This window comes from Capsicum annuum, chromosome 9 (genome assembly GCF_002878395.1).
Source record: "Capsicum annuum cultivar UCD-10X-F1 chromosome 9, UCD10Xv1.1, whole genome shotgun sequence".
NCBI classification, from domain to species: Eukaryota; Viridiplantae; Streptophyta; class Magnoliopsida; order Solanales; family Solanaceae; genus Capsicum; species Capsicum annuum.
Window position 1 is genome coordinate 102,295,310 of NC_061119.1, and position 24,777 is coordinate 102,320,086.

Below are 24,777 nucleotides of genomic sequence, written 5' to 3' on the forward strand. Positions count from 1 at the left end.
ACTAAACTGAGTAGTCTTAAATAGACTGTACTAAGACCGAGTTTACTGAGTTTTCCTGAGTTCTTTAACTTACTGAGTTCTGCTGAGTTTTGTAATTGAGTAAGAGTACTAATAATCATAACATGACCGATACTATTCTGTAACTGACATTGTCTCTAGATAAACAACTAAATTTTTGGGTATTAATTACCCCCAGGACTTGATAGCATGAAAAGTAAAGCATAGTGTAATCTTGAAAACATAATCATGGCTACTTGATCACAATCCACTCATTAAGATATTTTTTCAAACACTTGTAATGCATTTACTAATAAATGAATGGGGAACATATGCTATCATGTTATAATGACACTATTTCATTCACATAGGCATTTTGTCAAACACATGGAGAGTATGCTTAGATCATACAATAATCAAAACATATATTTATCATGGATACATAAATCAACTTGCAAATTGATAGGTTTATCATGAAGATCATGTAATTCCTCACATAAAATGATTAATTTTAAAAAAGCTTGCAATTTAATCATGAACTAAAACCCAACAATAACATGAACATGAATTAGTTTCAATTCATGCGTGGAAGTTCATAATTTAACAATCTTATAGTTGAAAAATGGATTCATGGACTCTATGAGTGAAAGAAACCCATTGATGAACACCTAACATACCTTGGATTTTCAATTCTTGAAGACTCTTGAAGCAATTCTTATGCTTGTTCTTGATATCTTGAAGCTAGGGTTTGTTTTCTTGGGAGAGAATGCCTTTTTGATTTGGAGAAAACTATTAAACAATGAGTTTAAAATATTTTTAGGAATGAAATATCATACCTGGGCAGATTAAAATTATCGGAAAGGACCAATTTAACCCTAGATGAAACTTTGGATTTTCATAAAAAAAATCCAAAATTACCCCCTGGTGCAATGCGGCGCTATTGCACCGGGTAATTGTAAATTGACATCCGAGAATTTGTCCTGTGGCGCAAAGTAGCATAATCATGGTCCCTCACTAGAAACTGATAAATGGGAATTGGGAGATTGGCACGATGCGTCAAGATTGCGATGGAACACTGGAAAATAACAAATAGGATTTTGGCTGGTGGCGTAATGCGATGGTATCGTGGAACTTCACTGGAAATTTCCATATGCTATTTGGCCTGGCTCTGCAACGTGCTCCTATCTTGAATGACAGTGTTTAACGACTAAAACTTAAAATAGTTATAACTTCTTATCTGGTTATCAGATTTTGTTGAATTTTATATTGTTGGAAAGCTAATTCAATTTCCTATGCAATAGTTGGCTCTAAAATGAAAAATACTTAGTATTTCAAAATTTTATAATGAATAACTCATGGACTGAGAGTTAATCTTAAACTAAGGAAATATGGGGTATTATAGTACATTTGGTATATTGTCGTTTATCAATTCAATTCACATATTCTTTAAACCTCACATATAAATTAAATTGTACTTTTTTGGGGTAAATGAGAATATGTCAATCTTTTTAAAACAAACTAAAGAAAGAAAGATACAACAAACTAAAATGAATAGAATAATATTTATTACTTTAATTTTTTTAACTTATATATCATGTTAGTATATTAAAAATTTTTATATTATTGTATTATTATTGTAAAATTAAGAGCAAGAATAACAATGTAAAGAATAAGAGAAATAATATAGAACAAGAGAAACATTATATAAGATAACTTTCATTCTTTCAGTTATTTGAGTGTATATCATGTGATTCTCGATACTACTATTTATAGGTTACACTGAGAAATATCAAAGGATGTCTTAAACTTGACATTAAACCTTGATAAATAAGAAAAATAATATGGACATGTGGAAAATCAATGGGGAGGTAGTGGAGGTGTGGTTATTACTACATGTAATGGTGGAAATTGTACCTAGGAGTTACAGTCTAATAATAATAATATGGATGATGATGATGATAGTAATAATAAGAACAACAACTATAACAATAATAGTAATAACAACAATAACAACAACAATAATAATAACAATAATAACAACAATAATAATAACAACTATAAGGACTTTGTGACAAATCTTTATACCCTAAAACACAAGTTGTCCTTTATATGTTATGATTTTACTTTCTGTACAATAATTTATTTTACCCTACTAGGAATATTCATTAGTTTGTAGACTAAAATTTTGAATTGCATATTTTATATAGCCAATCATGTATCTGTGTAACACCCCGATTCACTGAATCGAAATGCTACATGGTGCTCATGACCCCGAAGGACCACAAGTTAACCCATGACTGATATCTGTACCTGTATATTGCAAATCATGATATAAAAATGCGGAATACATAGAGTTGTAAGGCCATAAGGTCCAACTGAATACAATCATGTGGGTGAAAATATCCAAAATAACTCAATCTAAACATAAATCTGAAAGCCTCTAAAGTATCTGAATAAGGAGTTGAAGGAACATGTATCCAACTAACTCCATAAAACTAAACTAAAGAAATAAATAAATGTATCAAATCATATTGTCCTCAAATCAATGAGAACTCACCGTGTCTTTGCGACTGGAATGCTACCGCTACTGCTGGGCTGTAGCTCGTGTCTCAGAACCTATGGTGTAACATGAAAAGAAAGCACCATAGTGCAAATGCGTTTGTACAACTGGAGTACTGAGTATATGAGGAAGGTAGGCAGAATATAAAGGGTTTCATGCATGAACAACACTGATTGACTAGTATGAACGTGGGAGTGCAAACAAACATATGTAGAAACTTCGACCATGAATACGTGATAGCATGACCTGTAAGATAATACATGATTTACTGATAACTGTCATGACTGATACTGAAACTGATAACATAGACGACTGTATCTGATAGTCCTATATATACTAAAATCTGAAGAACGCCCTGAGTTCTTTTACTGAGGCTGATACTAAAACTGTGGGAAGTAGTATTTAATCGAAATTCCCCATGTATGCCGTTATGGCTAAGCTGGGGTCCAATATCTGCCCCGACTGGAGGGGGGTCAATAACGTGCCACAGGTAAGAACAGCCTGTGAGTGACCCTTATCTGCCGATTACTCAATAAGAATGGTGGGAACCCTAAACTGAAAATTTAAGCCCACTCATCAACCCTAATCTGACAGGTTAAGATATCTCAACCTACGCTGGCTACATAGTTCTGGAACACAAGGATGACTATTAACAATCACACCCTGAACTGGTGGGTGAGTTCCCATCCTTGGGTTCAATCGGTGCTAACCTCTACTCCCATCTGAAGGGACTGGACATGAATAACTAACTATACATGACTTAATCTTACTGAATTCTATTGACTGGCGGAATATGACTGATATCTGATAACTGACTAAGATCATTAGGTTTTCCTGAGTCACATGACTGACTGGAGTCTATGGAATAATAGCTTGAGTTTTGATATCGTGAAACATGACATGGATCTAGGCACATAGCTATAGTTTTCGTGTACAAGTACCCCCAGGACTCGATGAAAGAAAAATAATGCACATGACATGACTTGATTATAAGATTTGAGTCCACAATTCACAATATCATAAATAAGGCTTTCATAATAAGAATGATTCTCAACAAACTATCACGTGATCGGGAATGCACACAACATGTATATACTTGCATGGCTTCAATAACATAGTCATTCCATATCGCAACAATATCATGAGCATCTCGTACAACTTCTTCAATTCAAGAAAATTGCACGGGGATCACGTTGAACATAAACTTAGAACATAGAATAGTCATTTAGGACTTATTATGTCATAAAAGCTTGATTTCTATTCCCTTAGGTATTTTCACAAAAACCTTACATGCACATCTTAGGCATAGGTCGATTCATTAAGATTACAAATATTCAACCACCAATTTCACATATTTATACGTTAAATACCACCATATCCTCACAATAAACATACAAAGATCCCATCTTAGGCATCATGGAACTCCAACAACATGAACATCAACCACCAACAACATAAACATCATAATACAAAATTTGGAAGATGGTTGTTGATCTTCATGGACTAAAGGAGTCCATGACTCAACTCACGCATACCTTAGAAGGAAGATTCTTGATGATTGATGGAGGAATTTCCATGAAATCGGATCTTCAAGCTTAGTTACGCAACCCTAGTTGTTTTTCTCTTTTAGTGCTCTTGGATGATGAGCTTTGGGATGATAATAGGGTTGTAATATGTTTAGAAGCTATATATTTTGTAAGGTTAAGTTTAGCGGTGTGTAAGGAGTGCTAAAAGACTTAATTACCCTTAAAATAACTCAAACCGGAGTGTTTTTGGCACCTGGAACTGACTTAGGCAGCACCCAAGTGATTGCCTAAGCTAGGTTGGGTAGCTCCTAACCAATCGCCTATGCTTGGGTTGGGCGGCTCCTAACCAATCGCCTATCCTTACTGCCTCTCACAAAAAGGGGCATAACTTTTTGCTCAGGTATTAGATTAAGGCGAAATTGGTATTGTTGGAAAGCTAATTCGATTCTCTACAATTTAGTGGGTCTAAATCATCCAAAATACAACATTAAAATTGAGTTACACTCATTCAAAGATGACCCTTAAAAAATCGAACACTAAAACTTGATGGATTCAAAAACTCTTAGCTTCTATTACCTTAAGTGACTCATATGAACATGCTTAATGCATCATAAGCTATCTTATCAGTATGATATTCATTGTATAACATGTACTCAAGTATGAATCATAGGATAGGAGATTTCATACTTAGGAATACTTATTCACTTTCTAGCTTAGAAACATGTGGGGTATTACAATATCTCCCCCTTTGAAACATTCGTCCTCAAATAAGAATTTACTGAGAAGGGATACAAAACAATTGAACCTGAACTGAACATGAAGAACTGAAACTTGATATTATGACTGACATGCTAAACATACTGAACTCGTGCATATCTGATGCACGGACAACTGACACATGAATGCATGACTGAGTATGAAACGGTTAATAGGTACCAAGTTTATACTGGAAACATGAACGTTAAACTAAATAAGATTAAGAAGAACTATTACCTTGAGCTTGATCTGAATTGGCAGAGAAGAGGTGAGATACTTGGTACTCATATCTGCTTCTGCTTCCCAAGTAGCTCCCTCCTGAGACTAATTTTGCCAAAGAACCTTGACTAGAGGGATTTCTTTATTCCTTAATCTATGTGTCTGATAATCTAAGATTTCGACTGGAATCTCTTCAGAAGAAAGGCTGTTCTAAATGTCGATGCTCCGAATAGGGACAATAACTGATGGGTCACCTATGCACTTCTTTAGCAAAGATACATGGAAGACTGGATGGACTAAGGCTAGATCTGAAGGCAACTTAAGCTCGTAAGCTACCTTGTCGAAGAGACAGAATTCTGAAGGGACCGACATACCGGGGACTGAGTTTCTCTTTCTTGCCGAACCTCTTCACTCTCTTCATGGGAGAGATCTTAAGATAGACATAGTCATTGAACTCAAACTCGAGATCCTTTTTACAAACATCTGCATAAGACTTTTGTCGGCTCTGAGCAGCCCAAAGTCTCTCTCTGATCAACTGAACTTTCTCTAAGGCGTCGAATACTAAGTCAGGACCTATGATTGAGGCCTCACTAACTTTGAACCAACCAATTGGAGATCTATATCTCCTACCATAGAGAGCTTCGAATGGAGCCATCTGAATGCTAGAATGATAGCTATTGTTGTATGCAAACTTAATCAAAGGCAAGTGGTTGTACCAACTTCCCTTGAAGTCAATTACACATGCCCTAAGCATATCTTCAAGAGTCTGAATGGTCCTTTCTGCTTGACCATCTATCTGAGGATGAAATGCTATGCTGAGATGGACTTGTGTATCGAGACCCTTTTGGAATGCTTTCCAAAAGTGAGAAATGAACTAGGTACCTCTGTCTGAGATGATAGATAGTGGAACACCGTGTAACCTGACTAACTCTCTGATATAGAGTTTGGCATAATTCTCAGTGGAATAAGAAGTATGAACAGGAAGGAAATGAGCTGACTTGGTCATTCTATCTATAATGACCCAGACTGAATCATGCTAATGACTCGTTCTAAGCAAACTCGTCACGAAGTCCATGTTAACTTCTTCCCACTTCCAAGTAGGAATGGTGAACTCTTGCATGGAACCATTAGGTTTTTGATGCTCTATCTTAACCTACTGACATGTAGAGCACTTAGCCACAAATTCTGCAACATCTCTCTTCATCCCACTCCACTAATAGATCTCTCGCATGTCGCGGTACATCTTAGTGGCCCCTGGATGATTAGAGTATCAAGCACCATGCGCTTCTTCAAGAATTCGTTGCCTCAATTCATCTACACCTAGAACACATAGACAACCCTGACAATGAAGAACACTATCTCCCCTTTGAGAGAAAACCTCGAATTTCTGATTTTGAACTAACTCTTTGAGCTTGGCAAGTCTAGGATCCTTGTTTTGTTTCTCTTTTACCTCGGAAACTAGAGATGACTCTGAACTACTATGAACATATACACTACCCTCTGAAGAATCAACTAAGCGAACACCTAGTCTAGCAAGCTGATGGATCTACTGAGCCATTTTTCTCTTAATATCCTCAACGTGAGAAATACTACCCATGGAGAGTCGACTGAGAGCGTCAACCAAAATATTGGCCTTGCCTGGATAATAAAGAATGCTCATGTCGTAATATTTCAAGAGCTCTAACCACCTTCTCTGGAAAAGATTGAGATCTTTCTGGGAAAAGACATACTGGAGGCTTTTATGGTCTATGAAGACATCTACATGAACTCCATAGAGATAATGCCTCCAAATCTTCAAGGCAAAAACTATGGCTGCTAACTCAAGATCATGAGTAGGATAATTTTTCTCATGTGGCTTTAACTGTCCGGAGGCGTAGGCTATGACCTTACTATGCTGCATGAGGACACAACCTAAACCAAGTCTGGATGCATCATAATAGACTACCAAACCGTCTGAACCATCTGGAATAGCTAGAACTGGAGCTAAGCTGAGTCAAGTCTTCAACTCTTGAAAGCTCTTCTCGCATGAATCTGACCACTAAAACGTAATCTTCTTCTGAGTCAATCTGGACATGGGATATGTAATAGAAGAAAATCCCTCAACAAACCGTCTGTAATAGCCAGCCAAACCCAAGAAACTCCTAATATCTGATGGAGATACGGGTCTAGGCCAGTTTCTTACTGCCTTGGTTTTCTAAGGATCTACTCTAATGCCATCACCAAAAATAATATGGCCAAGGAATGCTGCTGATCTTAGCCAAAATTCGCACTTGCTGAACATAGTGAATAACTGGTGATCCCTAAGAGTCTGAAAAACAATCCTGAGATGGTCTACATGTTCATACTCTATGCAAGAATAGATCAGAATATCAACTATAAAGACTGTGGCAAACATGTCCAAGTACTGCTTGAACACATGGTTCATCAAATCCATAAATGCTATAGGGGCATTGGTAAGACCAAATTACATGACTAAAAATTCAAAGTGACCATATCGAGTATGGAAAGTTGTCTTTAAAATGTCATATTCTCTAAATCTATGATGATGATAGCCTGATCTGAGGTCTATCTTGGAGAAGTAACTGGCACCCTGAAGTTTGTTGAATAGATCATCAATACTGGGGAGAGGATATTTTTTCTTAACTGTGACCTTGTTGAGTTGAAGGTAATCAATACACATCCTGAGAGAACCATCTTTCTTGCGCACGAATAATACTGGCACACCGCATGGGGAAATGCTGGGTCTGATGAATCCCTTATCTAAGAGATCCTTCAACTGATCTTTTAGTTCCTTTAGTTCTGCTGGTTCCATTGTGTATGGCAGGATAGAAATAGGTCGAGTATCCAGAAGAGGTCTATGTCGAAGTCTATTTCCCTTTCGGGAGGAATGCCTGGAAGATCTTCAGGAAAGATATCTGAACATTCATTAATAACAGGAACTATTTCGAGGATGGGATATTCAGAATTGGAGTCTTTAACATGCACAAGATGATACACACCCCCCTTAGAAATCATTTCCCTTTCACGAAGGTAGGAAACAAGTTGACCGCTGAACACTAAAATACTACCCTTCCATTTTAGGATGGGATCATTTGGGAACTGAAACTGAACTATCCTATTTCTGCAGTTTACTTTGTCATAGAGGAATGAAGCCAATCCATGCTGAGAATGACATCAAAATCAGTCATCTCTAACTCTGCTAAATCTATTGACATGGATTTTTGAGGTATCATAATTGGGCAGTTCCTGTATACCTGTCGGGCTATGATGGTTTTACCCACTGGGGTAGAGATTAAGAAGGGCTCTACTAGGACTTTGGGACTGATTTCGAAATTACCTGCTATATATGGAGTAACACCCATGATGTCAATGACCTTCTGGACTTGGTCAATGAACTCCTGAGGGTCCTCATCAGACTTAGACCCATGGAAAAATAGAGGGTTCATCCGGGTGAAGTCCCGAACCCTATCTGCTTTGGGATTGGCCACTGGATTGGCCAGAATGACTGGTGTCCGTTCATTCTGTGCAGCCATGGACTAAGCAAGTGTGGTAAATGCGTCTCTAAACTTCTAATAGGAAATATGTTCGCCCAAAGGATCTTCCGGTTGAGGAGCTGGCTGGTTTGTTCTCTTTGGGGCCATGGTCTGTAATAAGAGAAGAATGGATTATACTGAGATTTTAACTTGTTATTATGCTCACTAGCATGACATGAATAATGAATAAAGGGGACTGTTCCTAAAACATATTATAGCCTCCCGCACATAAATGTGGAGCGAAATACACCCATGTACAAAACTCTACTAGATGCATCTTTCAGACTTACTAGAACTATATTGAACCTTAGGCTCTGATACAAAGTTTGTAACACCCCGATTCATTAAACTGGAATGCTACATAGTGCTCATGACCCCGAGGGACCACAAGTTAACCCATGACTGATATTTGTACTTATATACTACAAATCATGATATAAAAATGTGAAATACATAGAACTGTAAGGCCATAAGGTCCAACTGAGTACAATCATGTGGGTGAAAATACCTAAAACAACTCAATCTGAACATAATCTGAAAGTCTCAAAACTATCTGAATAAGGAGTTGAAGGAACATGTCTCTAACAAACTTAGTAACACTGAACTGAAGAAATAAATGATGTATCAAATCATATTGTCCACGAATCAATGAGAACTCACCGTGTCTATGCGACTGGAATGCTACCGCTACTGCTGGGCTATAGCTCGTGTCTCGGAACCTATGGTGTAACATGAAAGGAAAGCATCATAGCGCAAATGCGTCAGTACAACTAGAGTACTGAGTATACGAGGAAGGTAGGCTGAAAATAAAGGGTTTCATGCATGAACAACATTGACTGACTAATATGAACGTGGGAGTGCAAACAAACATATGTAGAAACTGGGACCATGAATACGTGATAGCATAACCTGTTAGCTAAAACATGGTTTACTGATAACTATCATGACTGATACTGAAACTAATAACATGGACAACTGTATCTGACAATCCTGTATATAATGAAATCTGAATAATGCCCTGAGTTCTTTTACTGAGACTGATACTGAAACTGTGGGAAGAAGTGTTTAACCAACATGCCCGATGTATGCCATTATGGCTAAGCTGGGGTGCAATCTCTGCCCCGACTGAAGGGGTGTCAATAACATTCCAAGGTTAAGGATAGCCTATAAGTGACCTTTATCTGGAGGGTACTCAATGAGAATGGTGGGAACCCTAAACTGACAGGTTAAGCCACCGCATCAACCGTAATCTGACGAGTTAAAAAGTCTCAACCTACACTGGCTACCTAGTTCTCATCCTTGGGTTCACTCGCTGCTAACCTCTAATACCATCTGGAGGGACTGGACATGAATAACTGACTGTGCATGACTTAATCATACTAAATTCTATTGACTGGTGGAATGTCACTGATATCTGACAATTGACTAAGATCATGAGGTTTTCCTGAGTCACGTGACTGACTGAAGTCTATGAAATCATAGCTTGAGTTCGGATATCGTGAAACATGACATGGATCTAGGCACACAGCTATAGTTTTTAGGTACAAGTACCCCCAGGACTCTATTAAAGGAAACTGACACACATGACATAAATTGATCAAAAAATTTGAGTCCACAATTCACAATATCATAAGTAAGGCTTTCATAATAAGAATGATTCTCAACAAACTATCACATGATCGAGAATGGAAACAACATGTATATACTTGCATGGCTTCAGTAACATGGTTATTCCGTGTCGTAACAATATCACGAGCATCTCGTACAACTTCTTTAATTCAAGACAATAGCACGGGGATCACGTTGAACATAAACTTAGAACATGGAATAGTCATTTAGGACTTATTATGTCATAAAAGCATGATTTCTATTTCCTTATGTATTTTCACAAACACTTTACATGCACATCTTAGGCATAGGTGGATTCATCAAGATTACAAATATTCAACCACCAATTTCACATATTTATACGTTAAATACCACCATATCCTCACAATAAACATACAAAGATCCCATCTTAGGCATCATCAAACTCCAACCACATGAACATCAACCAAAAAAACATAAACATCATAAAACAAAATTTAGAAGATGGTTCTTGAGCTTTATAGACAAAAGAAGTTCATGAATCAACTCACGCATACCTTAGAAGGAAGATTCTTGATGATTGACGGAGGAATTTCCTTGAAATTGGATCTTCAAGCTTAGTTATGCAACCCTAGTTGTTTTTCTCTTTTAGTGCTCTTGGTTGATGAGCTTTGAGATAATAATAGGGTTGTAATATGTTTAGAAGCTATATATTTTCTAGGGTTAAGTTTAGAGACGTGTAAGGAGTATTAAAAGACTTAATTACCTTTAAAATAACTTAAAATGAAGTGTTTTTGGCACCTGTAGCTGACTTAGGCGGTGACCAAGGGATTTCCTAAGCTAGGTTGGGCGGTTCCTAACCAATCGCCTATGCTTGGGTTGGGCGGCGCCTAACCAATCTCCTATCCTTACTATCTCTCATGAAAATGGGCATAACTTTTCGCTCGGGTATTGGATTAAGGCGAAATTAGTATTGTTAGAAAGATAATTAGATTCTCTACAATTTGGTGGGTCTAAATCATCCAAAATACCACATTAACATCGATTTATACTCGTTCAAATATGACCCTTGCAAAATCAAACACTAAAACTTGATGGATTCAAAAACTCTTAACTTGTGTTACCTTAAGTGACTCATATGAACTTGCTTAATGCATCATAAGCTATCCCATCACTAGGATATTCATTGTAAGTTATGTACTCAAGTACGAATCACAAGATAGGAGAGTTCATATGTTGGAATACTTATTCACTTCCTAGCTTAGAAACATGCGGGGTATTACAATCTGTCCACGCTGTTTGACAAATTAAAATTCAAGATCATCATCACCATTTATAATGTTGAGGTTATATTATATTAAGGTTATAATCGACTGACATTTTGATATCAGTTCCAATATGACATAACTTATTGAGATTATTTTAAAATTATTTACAAGTACCTGAACCTTTGCTAAAATTTTATAAAGTTTTATATGATGGTGGCATTTTAAAAACATGCCTTATTATTGTTACCATCTTTATCATTTTCTTCTCTCCCTTTTCAAGGAATTTTTTCATTGCAATTTATTGGGCTATCACACTTTAGGCATGTCATAGGCTCTATATTTTTAGGACTTCTCATTGAAGCATTTATAGCTGCACTATAATACAATGTCAGTAAATACATTAGACAATTATTTTGAAATATTTTTAAAATAAATTATCTCTTTCAACTTCAACTTTATATTTTTTATGAGTATCTAGATAATTCATTCTACTCACTTTCAGTTGTTAGTCATATCTCCCTCTATTATTAGGAAATCTAACATTTACCTCAACCTCATTTAGGAACCCATCCTTATGTGTGGTGGAGCAATTAAATCAGATACCATATATTCAAAGTTTTGGATGGTAATAATTTGGTTCTTGACCATGAATGAATCATACATTGGAACCTTGTTAGGTCTATGCATACACATGTTGCTATATGTTAAACAACACATCTCATATAACAAAAATTTCTTTTGAATTTCTTTTCATAACTTAGGTTTTAGCTATAATTGGAGGCAGATATTTTCTCCTAAACCAATCAGCATTGCCAATATATTTTATTGTTTGGAACCATTCTGTTAGAGTAAACACCCTTGTAAAATCAAATTGCAAGTTTATATCAACACACATCTGACCCCACCATAGATGTATCAATTAAATCATATAATAATAAATTATCCACAAGATGGCTGAACAAACCCTTATTTAACTGCTTGGACATTCTAAAAATTAATGAAATACAATACTAATCTTAGCTGGTGTAATAACTAATTTATCATGAGATTTCTTAAGGAATATTTTATATCAACACACATGTGACCCCACCATAGATGTATCTATTAAATCATATAATAATAAATAATCCACAAGATGGCTGAACAAATCCTTATTCGCCTGCTTGGACATTCTAAAAATTAAAGAAATACAATACTAATCTTAGCTGCTGTAATAACTAATTTATCATGATAATTCTTAAGGAATCTTTTATTTATTCAATATATATCAATATAAATTCTATATTATTTTTGTTCATCGTATATGAATCAAAATGTTCAACTGGTCATGCTAACTAATGTTTTTCTAGGAAACTTCTAGTTTACTTTGCATGTCATTCTATGGTCATGCCTATATTTTTATACTACCAACAAGAGAAAAAAGTGGGTAACCTTTTATATAAATATTTATTTATTTTTGGTTAATCACATAAATATTTATAACTTGTTTCGATTGTAATAGAATTAAGACATAAAATCTTTTCATAATTTATAGTCTTAATATAATAGTAATAATTTATTCTTGTTATATTCTTTGAAACATAAACTCTTTTTTTGAGACTTACTATAATTTCAATATTTTTATTCCTCTGAGTTGTAACACATTATCTCTTTCAGAGCTTTTAAATAATTATCTTAACATTTCATAACACCATTTATATGGTGAACATCTTTTTTTAGGAGAAAATAATTATCAAACAGTCAAAATAATTATAAACAAGATCCTTTTCTTTCTTTACTTTTATCATTAATAACATATTTTTATATCGTCTGGCAAGGTACACAACCAATGGAAAACCTTTGTTGCCAAACAATAACATTCATTTGGTCATGACTGCGTACATCTTATCCTCCCCAGACCTCACTTTGTGGAAATACACTAGGACTGTTGTTGTTGTTGTATCTTTTGGTAGTTCATAATAAAATATACCACAATATTTGTCTAAGACTTATTTCTTGCTTTTACTCTTTGGTAATACATGATAACACATACCACAATATTTTTATGTTATATAAATACTTGTCCAATTACCATTAATCTAAAAATATTTTTTTCTCTCAAACCACATATTGAGGTGAATTATGGTATTTATCCAATCATATATAAGCACATCCTTATTCATAACCTTTAACGTATATAGGTGCATCCATTTTCAAGAATGGTCGATCATTTATTATTTTTATTACAAATCACATACTCTTCAAGAAATAAATAACAATGATACGTACTTGCTTCATAAATTTGCATTAGAAGCTCATTGTCATGCCCTGACATTTTTCATATTTATATGAACTATCTCACTACTACTTTGAAAGGAAAATTGTATCTTCATTGTTTGTTCTTTTATTTTCATAGAGGATTAATAAAATCTATCAAATTAGATCACACAACAACTGATTGCCCAATATCTTTCATATCAAATTGATGGTAAAATATCTTCATCTTTAGAAGGACTATCAGGAGAGTCCACAATGTTCTTTTTGTTATAATTACCATAATTATGACTAGTTTTATAGTTTTACATCTCTACATCTATAATCATACATTCAACCACTCATCTTCTTTCAGATATATTAGACACTGCTACTATATTGGCATATAAAAGAAAGTAACAAATCTACTTCATGACTTTTTATCAAAACCACATTATTTTTCTTAGTCAATATTAAATCATCATATATGATGTTAGGACTTGAACCTAATGTATTAATCATCAAGGTGTGTTTAGGCCATAATTCAAAGAGACTTGAACCTAACATCTTATTATCATGGTGTACCAGTACTCAAATTGATGTCTTATTCTTTGAGTGCGATAGGACCTGAATCTACACTCTTACACTCAAGCAGTGACATAATAAATCAACGTACCATAATATCACTCTCAAATCTCTAAAATTCTAAAAAAATTTAATTAAAAGGAAAGAAAAATATTATCTGTGAAAACTTTGGACAGTATTAACTTATAAAATAATGTAACAATTCTTGTTGTAATTTTTAGTTTTTCCATGTTTTGACTATTTTCCCCTCCCTTAAAGTTTTTATATGTTATTTATAAGTTGTGAAGATGGTTGACAAGGTCTTTGAAGAGTTCGAGGGTGATTTGAGTGAGTTTGATATTTTGAGTAGCCTTATAAGTGATTAGTTTGACTTTGATTAACATTTTGTAATTTGAGTATAGGATGATGATTCTATTAGTTGTATTAGATTCAGAATGTCGATTTAGAGTTAGTAGAATAGTTTGTTCAGGTTCTAAGTTGTTATATTTAGTTTTGATCTCTTAAATGAGAAACTAGTAAAAATACTCTGAAAGGTATATTAGGGATTAATTTGCCAATAACAACATCCTTTGGTAAATTCAATGGTTCCATTGAATTAAAAATTTTAAAATTATACTAGTAATATTATTGAATTATTTTTATGGGCTCTTGATCAAATCTCAAGGTTCCATTTTGAGTCATTTTCATTTAGCATGTTTTGGCTAAATCTATTTTTGGTATAACCTCCTAAGTGTCCATTTGATCACCTTAGTGGTAGCACCAAGGTTAATCAAAGTTCTAGCTTAGCAATAATTGACTAGTCCAGGAACCATTTTCATAGTGATGGGTGCATCCTTCTTGGTGAGGCTGCCTTAAAGAAAAATGGATCACCTGGGCAAAGATCTGCGTGGCAAGTGAATACCACCTTAGTGGCAGTTTGGCCTCTCTGGAGACATTGGTTATTTGACAATTTTACTGCCTAGGTGAAGTCACTGGTATAAATCCTATTTTTTTATTATAAAGATTTGGGTCTCATTTTTGGTAATTTTAAAGATGATTTTTTATTAAATTAGACGTGGGTGAACTTCTAAAGATGATTTATATACTTATTCATTGATTATTTCTCTAAGTCATTTTCAAAACTTTCATTTGAAACTTGGATTATTATAGTTTCACCTAGTAAGGAGAGAAAATGGGTTTTCTTTGATTTCAACTTATTTTTGATAGGTTTTCATATTCAGAACCCTTGGAGTATGAGAAACATAATTTTTTAATAAAGTTTTGATTTCATCTTTTCTTCTTTGGAGTCGATCTTTGAACTATTTTTGGACCCAGAATAAAAGTACATTATATGGGTATTGTTAGACTCTTTTTGATGTGTATATTAAATCTTTCATAGATTCGGTTCATTCCAAAGCTACACATAAAGGAAAGGCTCTATATTAAAGGGTCCAAGCTTAAGATTTTACTTTTTGAGGTAGGTTATGGCTTAACTTTCTTCAAACTAGATTGGGTGGTTAACAATAAATGTAAAGTATGCTATGGGTTGGGAATTTATTCGTGAACTTAATATTTTGAGATAATTATTTTATCATGTTGCTTGTGTGAGGTCTTATGTAAGCATTGTTGGTGACTTGAGAGTTTATTATGGTTGTGATACCCGTGTGGAGGCTTATGTGAACATAATTATTGATTTTAGAGATTATTATTATTGTGATACCTGTCTAGAGGCTTATGAGAACCTATTATTGACTTGGGAGATTATTATTATTATAATGCTCATGCTTGGCTAGTGCTATCATTATTTGAGCATTATTTGCCATTTATCTCTATTGTAATATTGAAGTGGAGGCTTGAATTGATATTATTAATGTCTTACCGAACTATTCATTACTATAGTTCGATGTGATAACTTATATCATGAAATATTTAAATATTGAGGTGATTTGAGCTTATTTAAAATACAATTATTGGACTGATTCATTATATGATATTGTTTTAATTATGAGCATGCATACTCATTTGATTATCCATATACATGGAATTGATATCACAGAGAAACATTGAATTTAGAAGAAAATAAAACAATTTATGAAATCCTTGATTGAGGATTTTGTCAATAAAGTTGATTAAGATATGAGATTGAGATTGCAATAGTATATGTATTATGAACCCTCCATAGATCCTGTCCTTGAACCTTATGCTTGAAAGTTATATACGAGGTGCCATGCGATGACTTACTTCATTATAATTGCACTGCATTGTATTGCATCATTTGCACTTCTATGTTTGTATTTGTTATCATGTATTTAGTCTTTCATTATATTTTCAGATAGAGATGTTATACTTGTAGAATTATTTGGAGATACAGTTTAATCCACCGTTAAATGTACACATAGTATTATTTACTTGTTTAATTTTTAACTTTCCTTAGTTAGCCTATCATACCTACTGAGAATAAGTGGATTGTGCTCACTCTCACTTCCTATACTTTTTTGGTGCAGATCCTAGTTTGAGTAAGACTCATGAAGGGTGAGATTGTGCAGTGATCGAGGCTGATTCGGAAGATGGGTGAGCTCATCACTTGGGACTTGAATCTAGATTAATTTTGTATATCATGTCTTTATTTTATGATTTGAAAATAGAAATATGTATTTCATATTCTTTTATTGATATTAGTGCTCTTTAATCATGACATCAAATTTTGGGATTGGAGGTGTGTTTTATTTAGTTTTAGATATTATTTTTTATATATATTATAGTTTGACTTTCATATAAAATCTCATATTGGATTTCACTTATTGCTTTTTTGTATTCTTTAGTTTTTGGATGTTAGGATTACCTACCCGGGATTGTGTTTGGTAGGTACCATCATGATCTCGACTTTTAGGTCATGACAAATTTAGAGCTTACCTATACTTTCCAAGAGGAATAAGAAAGTGTCTACCAATAATGACATTTCCAATTCTAGATGAAGAAGACGCTATTCATGTTGATAACCTATTGTAAAATTAAGAGCAAGAATAAAAATATAATGAGCAAGAGAAAAAACATATTACAAGATGAACAATATATAAGATAACATTCTTTCTTTCAATTGTTCAAGTGTATAAATAACATATTATTCATAATACCTCTATTTATAAGGTTACCTGGATGAATATTAGAGAATGTCATAAACATGAAATTAAACCTTGATCAATAAGAGGGAAGAATGTGGTGGTGTGGAAGATCAACGGGAAGGTAAAAGAGGTATAACTATTACTACACATAATAGTGGAAATTACACCAAGGAGTTATAATGTTTACAACGGTTATTTGTTTTATATTCAATTTGTAACTTTTGTTCATTAGTCTTGGCTGCACATGCTCTTTAAGTGGCAGAACTTTGCAGCTACATTTCCCTTTCCCATTGGTTGCTTTATGCATTTTAATATCATTATACATTTTTGTATAGTGTGAACTTTAATTTCATATAACTCTCATGATCACTAGTTCTTGGTAACTCGTATGCTAATTGGTTCTTTTAACTCTCATGGCTATTAATTTCTTATAACTCATATTGCCATTAGTTTCTTGTAACTCATGTAAAAACTATCCATTTTACCACAGCCACAATCATGCTTTTCATTACAAGGAAGACTTTCTCATCTATAACTATTGGTGGTTTTGCATTATTTTTTCAAGTACAATAAAATATAGAATACTTAGAAAGTGAGTAAAAAAGAGTATATTTTGTTAAAGGGAGGTATTTTTGCTGGAGCTTTAGACTCAGTCCATGTCTAGATTTTGTTGACTTATCAATTATGATTGAGCTATTGTACCCCAGAAGGGACAAGTCAAGAATATTTCTTCTGGTTCGATGAAAATATTTGTGGTAGTGGTCTTGTATCTCCTTAATAAAGAGCGAGATATCTGCTCCTTAACCAAGAAGATAATTTAATTTCTTTATTTTTATTTTTCAACTGTAACAATAATTCCTCAGCCCCAATTTTAAGGAGATTCCATGGAAACAATTGAAAAATCTATGAATGTCAAGATGAGAGATCTTAACAAGCCATTTAGTTCAATGATATTTATTTAGTAGATGGAAGGGTAAATTACTTGTCTACTTAAGTATTCTTTATGTTTCTTATGTATTAACTAAGATGAATCCTAATAAAGTAGATAATAACTCCATGAAATATGATGAACTTTGCTAGCAAATTTTGGGAGTTTGTTGCTTAATTATGAAAAAGAAATACAAATGGGCCAAAGGCCTAAGTCTGAAAAATATACAAAATAAAAGAAAATAAAAACAAACCTAATTCAAACCAAACCAAGCCCATTGATTCTTTCTTAGATTTATAAAATGAGTAGGGTTTCCTATTTCCATCTTTAAATTTCCTTTCCAAACCCTTAAACACCTGAACTATGTTATTGCCCTGGAATAACAATGGTCTTCACATTATCCTGCTCTGGATCATCAATATGTTGTCCCATCCTGCATTGATGATGATAGATCAACTTTTAATAGTAGTTTTCTTTCTATTTTACCTTTATTCCATTATTTACTCTAATGTTTCTAATTTCTGTGACTATATTTCAGGTGATGGCATTAGAGTAGATCCTCAAAAGACCGAAGTGGTAAGAAACTAGCCCAGACCTATATCTTCATCAGATATCTAGAGTTTCTTGGGTTTGGCTTGCTATTACAGGCAGTTTGTCGAGGGATTTTCTTCTATTGCATCCCCTATGTCCAGATTGACTCAAAATAAAGTCAAGTTTTAGTGGTCTGATCCTTGTGAAAAGAGTTTTCAGGAGTTGAACACTCAACTCACCTCAGCTATAGCGCTAACTCTTCCAGATGGTTCAGATGTTTTTGTAGTGTATTTTTATGCATCCAGGGTAGTTTTGGGTTGTGTCCTCCAGTAGCATAGTAAGGTCATAGACTATGCCTCCAGACAACTTAAACTCCATAAGAAGAATTATCCTACTCATGATCTTGAGTTAGCAGCCATAGTTTTTGACTTAAAGATTTGGAGGCATTATCTATACGGTGTTCTTCTAGATTTGTTCACAGACCATAAGAGTCTCCAGTATGTCTTTTTGAAGAAAGATCTTAATCTTCATTAGAAAAGGTAGTTAGAGCTCTTGAAAGATTATGACATGAGTGTCCTTTAAAATTCGGGCAAGGCCAACGTTATGGCCGATTCAATTATTAGACTGTCTGTGGGTAGTGTTGCTCATGTTGAGGATAGTAAGAAAAAGTTAGTTAAAAAAATCCATACAGAAGAGGTGACATATGGGTTAAGAGTAATTCAAAATCATCTCTAGTTTTAGAGGTGAGAGAAAAGCAAGATAGTGACTCGAGTTTAGTCAAGTTGACAGAGTCAGTCAAGGATCAGAAAGTTGAGATTTTCCACCATGGGGGGAGATGGTGTTCTATATTTTTAGGGTTGTCTCTATGTTCTAGGTGTAGATGAATTACGGAAGCAAATTCTTACAAAAGTACATGGTTCGCGCTACTCTGTTTATCCAGGGGCCACAAAGATATACTGCGACTAGCGGGAAATCTATTAATGGAGAGGGATAAAGAGAGATACTACAGAGTTTGTGGCTAATTTCTCTACATTTCAACAGGTTAAGATAGAGCATCAGAAGCCTAGTGGTTCCATGAAGGAGTTCAATCTTCCTACTTGGAAGTGGGAAGTTGTGAACATGAACTTTTTGATGGGTTTGCCTCGTACCTGTCATCAGCATAATTCACTTTGGGTCATTGTAGATAGGATGACCAAATTAGCTTATTTCCTTCCAGTCCATATCTCTTATTCAGTCGAGGATTATGCTAAACTCTACATCAGAGAGTTATTCAGATTGCACGATGTTCCGTTATCCATTATCTCAAACAGAGGTACCCAGTTCACCTCTCATTTCTAGAAAGCATTCCAAACGGGTCTTGGTACACAAGTTTATTTTAGTATAGCTTTTCATCCTCAGATAGATAGTCAAGTAGAAAGGACTATTCAGACTTTAGAAGATATGCTAAGGGCGTGTGTAATTGATTTCAAGGGTAGTTGGGATGACCACTTGCCTTTGATTGAGTTTTAGTACAATTATAGAAATCATTCTAGAAATAAGATGGATCCTTTCAAATCTCTCTATGGTATGAGATACAGATCCCAATCGGTTGGTTCAAAGTTAGTGAGGCCTCAGTTATTGGGCCTAACTTAATATTTAATGCCTTAGAGAAAGTTTAGTTGATCTGAGAAAGACTCAGGGCTACTCAGAGCCGACAGATATCTTATATAGATGTGCATAAAAAGGATCTTGAGTTCGACATTGGTGACTATGTCTATATAAAGATCTCTCCTATTAGGGGAGTGATGAGATTCGGCAAAAAGGGAAATCTCAATCCCTAATATGTCAGTCCCTTCAAAATTCTCAGTCGTCTTGGCAAGGTAGCCTATGAGCTCCAATTGCCTTTAGATATAGCCTCAGTTTATCTAGCCTTCCACGTCTCTTTTCTCAAGAAATTCATAGGTGATCCAGCAGTTGTAGTCCCTATTCAGATCATAGATGTTCAGAACAACCTCTCTTATGAAGAGATTCCAGTTGAAATCCTAGACTATCAGACTCGTAGACTGAGGAACAAAAAAGTCTCTTTTGTCAAAGTTCTTTGCAAAAATCTGTCTGTTGGGGGAGCTACTTGGGAAGAAGAAGAAGATATGCAAACAAAGTATCCTCACCTATTCTCCGCCAACTCAGATCAAGCTCAATGTAGCAATTCTCCTTAAGCTTTTTAGTTTCATGTTCAGACTTCAGTTACAATCTTGGTATACAGTTCATGTTTAGGATTTCATTACAAATTTGGTATTAAATACCATTGCAAATTTAGTCATGCATTCATGTATCAGTTCAATTATATAGTTATGCATCAGGCAAGCATTCCCATTATGAGAAATTTAGTTCATCAGAATACTCAGTCATGCATTCATGAGTCAGTTACGCATGGACCAGATATGTAAGTTTAGAATGATATGTTCAGTTATCAGTTGTGTCAGTCATGTTCCAATTATTTATGTTCAGTATGTACATCAGTTTATGTTCTTCCCTCTTTCTTAGTGTCATTCGACGACGAATGTTCTCTAGGGGGAGATATTGTAATACCTCATACTTTTTCCTAGCTTGGAATTATCTCAAGAATGTTAGAAACTTTCTTTGAAATAGGAATCCATTTTTGTACAAGTGAAATTTTTAAGATTTTCACTTTTTATCATGCGGGAAATTTAATTACCTATCCAACGATACAATTTTGGTCAAAATCTGATATAGGAGTGAAATATTATGGATGTTTTATCAAGAGCTATCAGAATCACCCAGGTGTGACGGCCAGGTTGATGGATAGTCGATCTAGCGATGGACCATCACCTTGACTGTCGCAGCTAAGGCTGTACGGCAACCTTCTGGATAAGGTGTGATGGATAGGTTGAGGGACCATCGCCCAAGACATCGCTACTTAGGAAGTGAGTCCCTATCCTGGTCTTCCTACGATGGTCGAAATAACAGACCGTAGATCCAACGAAGGGATGTCGCATGAGCCGTCGTATATCCCATTCAATTATTTTTAAGTCATTTTTAAAAGGGAGTTTTGCTCTTTTTCCACCCCTTTATATACCTAGTAATATTCGACCAAGGCTCCTAATTTCATTATTCTTCCACACCATTAAAATTAGTGTTTTCTCCCTAAGAGCAATCCTTAGGAAACAAAATCCAAATTTTCTTCAAGAACTAAGAGATTCAAATTCTTCAAGTTCAAGAAACTCACTACCAGGTATGCATAGTATTCGTTCATAGACTCATTTTGTCCATGAATCCCAAGAATGTATTTTCAAAGTTTAAGTGTATGGACTTCTTTATGAATTTGCTTTTTTTCATGTTGATAACGACCAATTCAATTCTAATCCATGTTGGGTGATCAATTTTATGTGGAATTGATTATTGCAGGTGTAGATTAATGTGATCCTATGATTAAACCCATGGATGATGAAATTGGAGTTGAATTATGATGTTTATTTTTTGTATAATGTTGTCTCCATATACTATGCTTAACATTTGTTTGATTAAATGCCTATATGAAGAAAAAGTGCCCAACTAGTATGTATTATGCAATCCTTATTTATGTACAAGTTTATGCATATCACATGTTTGATGAAATACCTTAATAAATCAATTATGGAATATGATGTTGGTCAAGTATTCAAGAAATTCATGCTTTGTCTGTTTCTTTCCATCATTTCCTGGGGTTACTTGTACCCGAAAATTAGTTGTGTGCCTAGAGCCTATGTCTTGTTCACAATATACTCTCAGTCAAGCTATGTTCAGTAGAATTCTGTCAGTTTCATGACTTACGAAAACTCAGCAACTTCACTAAATCTAAGTCTGTTATCTGACATCAGTAATATTCCATCAATCAATGGAACTTAGTAAACTTAGTCTATTTAGTTCAGTTAATCATGTTCAGTGTCTATTTAGATGAGAGTATAAATTAGCACTGAGTAAACACAAAGATTGTAATTCACATGTTATATGAGGTCGTGATTCTTAGAAGCAATCCTTGCATTCTAGAACTATGTAGCCAGCATAGGTTGAGACATCATAGCCTGCTATATTAGGGTAAACGAGGTGGCTTAACCTGTTATATAAGGGTTGATGTATTAGCAGAGCTAACATATTTGAGGCTTTTAACTGCGAATAATTGAAAATTCATAAGCAATTTTTGTTGTTTTTGATTGTTTTCTCTTTGATTTTGCAGTAAAAATTGAGATATAAGAGAATCAAAAATTATAGGAGTAAAAGGGTTGATTTCTGAGCAAGTAGAGAAGGAAGAATAGCTGACAACTTGTCTGATAATTCGTAAGCATTGTGATGAGCTATCAAAGTTGTTGTCATTCTTAGATAGAGAATAGCCTTCAAAGAAAATGTGTCACGACATCTATGATAGGCTGTCAGAAGTATATAAGCCATCAGGATCATAATCAGGCTTAGGCAGGGAATGGATTTTGAAGTGAAGAAGTGATGATATCTATGATAATTCGTCACATGTATGATAAGCCATCAGACTCATCATCGAGCTTAGGGAAGGAATGGATTTTGAAGTGAAGAAGTGACGACATCTCTGATAAGGCATCACACACGTCGTCACATGTATGAGAAAATACTGTGATCTATTATTTTGTTTCCATAATTAAACTGATATATTTAAAGCATGTGTTAGGGTTTTCATTCAGCATCTTGGATATTTGGAACTCACGTTTTGAGCAATTTTCTCTCTATCTTCTGACTTTAATTCTTTAGAGAGATTATTACAATTGTTTTGGGATTTTCTACTAGATCAAATCTTAGAAACACTTGTTGATACTCATCTTGCTGTAACATCATCTATCTAAATATGAATTCAACGTCTAGCCTTGCTTATTTTATTATGAGTAGCTAAATTCCCTTAACTCGAGTTGTGGGATATATAGGTTTGGGTTTGTTACGTAACTAAGTGTTCAAGATTCTAACGGTGGTAGGAATTTCTTGTTAATTCCATTATTTTACATGCTGACTATTGGTTGTAAGCAATAGACTTTGCTTATGGGTGATTTGCTTGAGATAAGAAATTAACCCTAGTAAGAAGTGAATCATCAACAGTTACTTGGAAGCATTAAACTTCCATTTAAAAATTAATGTAATAACAAGATTAATTAACTTGGGATAACATCTTGTTATCAAATATAAATTCCCTGAGTTTTAGAGAATTAGGTAATTAAATGTCTAAATAGGTTGAGAAACATTTAGACATAACTTTGACAAGGATTGTCTGTTGTTCCTACCTACCGCAAGAATCTTGAACCGTTACTAGTGTCTGTCAAATCCTAATACCTATAGTGAACATAACTCTGGATTTCCTTATCATATTGATTTCAAACATCGAACTAAGAAGTAATTATTTGTTACCCTTCAAAAAAAAAACCATTCATAGGAAACTGGTAACTATAAATTGATTAACCCGCAGATAACTCAAATTCACACCCTATTTCCTATGGGATTTGACCCTAATCTTGTTGGGTTATATATTGACAACGATCGCTTACATTCTTGTAAGAGAGTTGTTGTTTGAGTGTTATCAAAAATAGCGCTGTTGCAGGGGAAATTGGTTGTAAATTTAAATTTGTGTCCGCTAATTGACTATTAGTCAAGTTTCCTAGTTTTACTTTTATTTTTTGTTTTTGTTTTCTACAGGACTATTGTGGTGTATGCCAAGAACCAGAAGTTCTGGAGGACCATTATTATCATTTAATCCAGAATCACAATTAATCGGCATAATGGCAGACCAGTAAGAGGCTGACAAGTTAGCATCCTTAGCTAGAGCTCCGGTGAATATACAGAATGTCGGTCAATAAGTACAGTATCCAAATACTGAGGATGAAGATTTAAGAGATGAGGATTTTCTAAACCCTGGTAACCCAAGGGGTGCAGAGATAATAGCTACACCAGTATAACTTAATGCT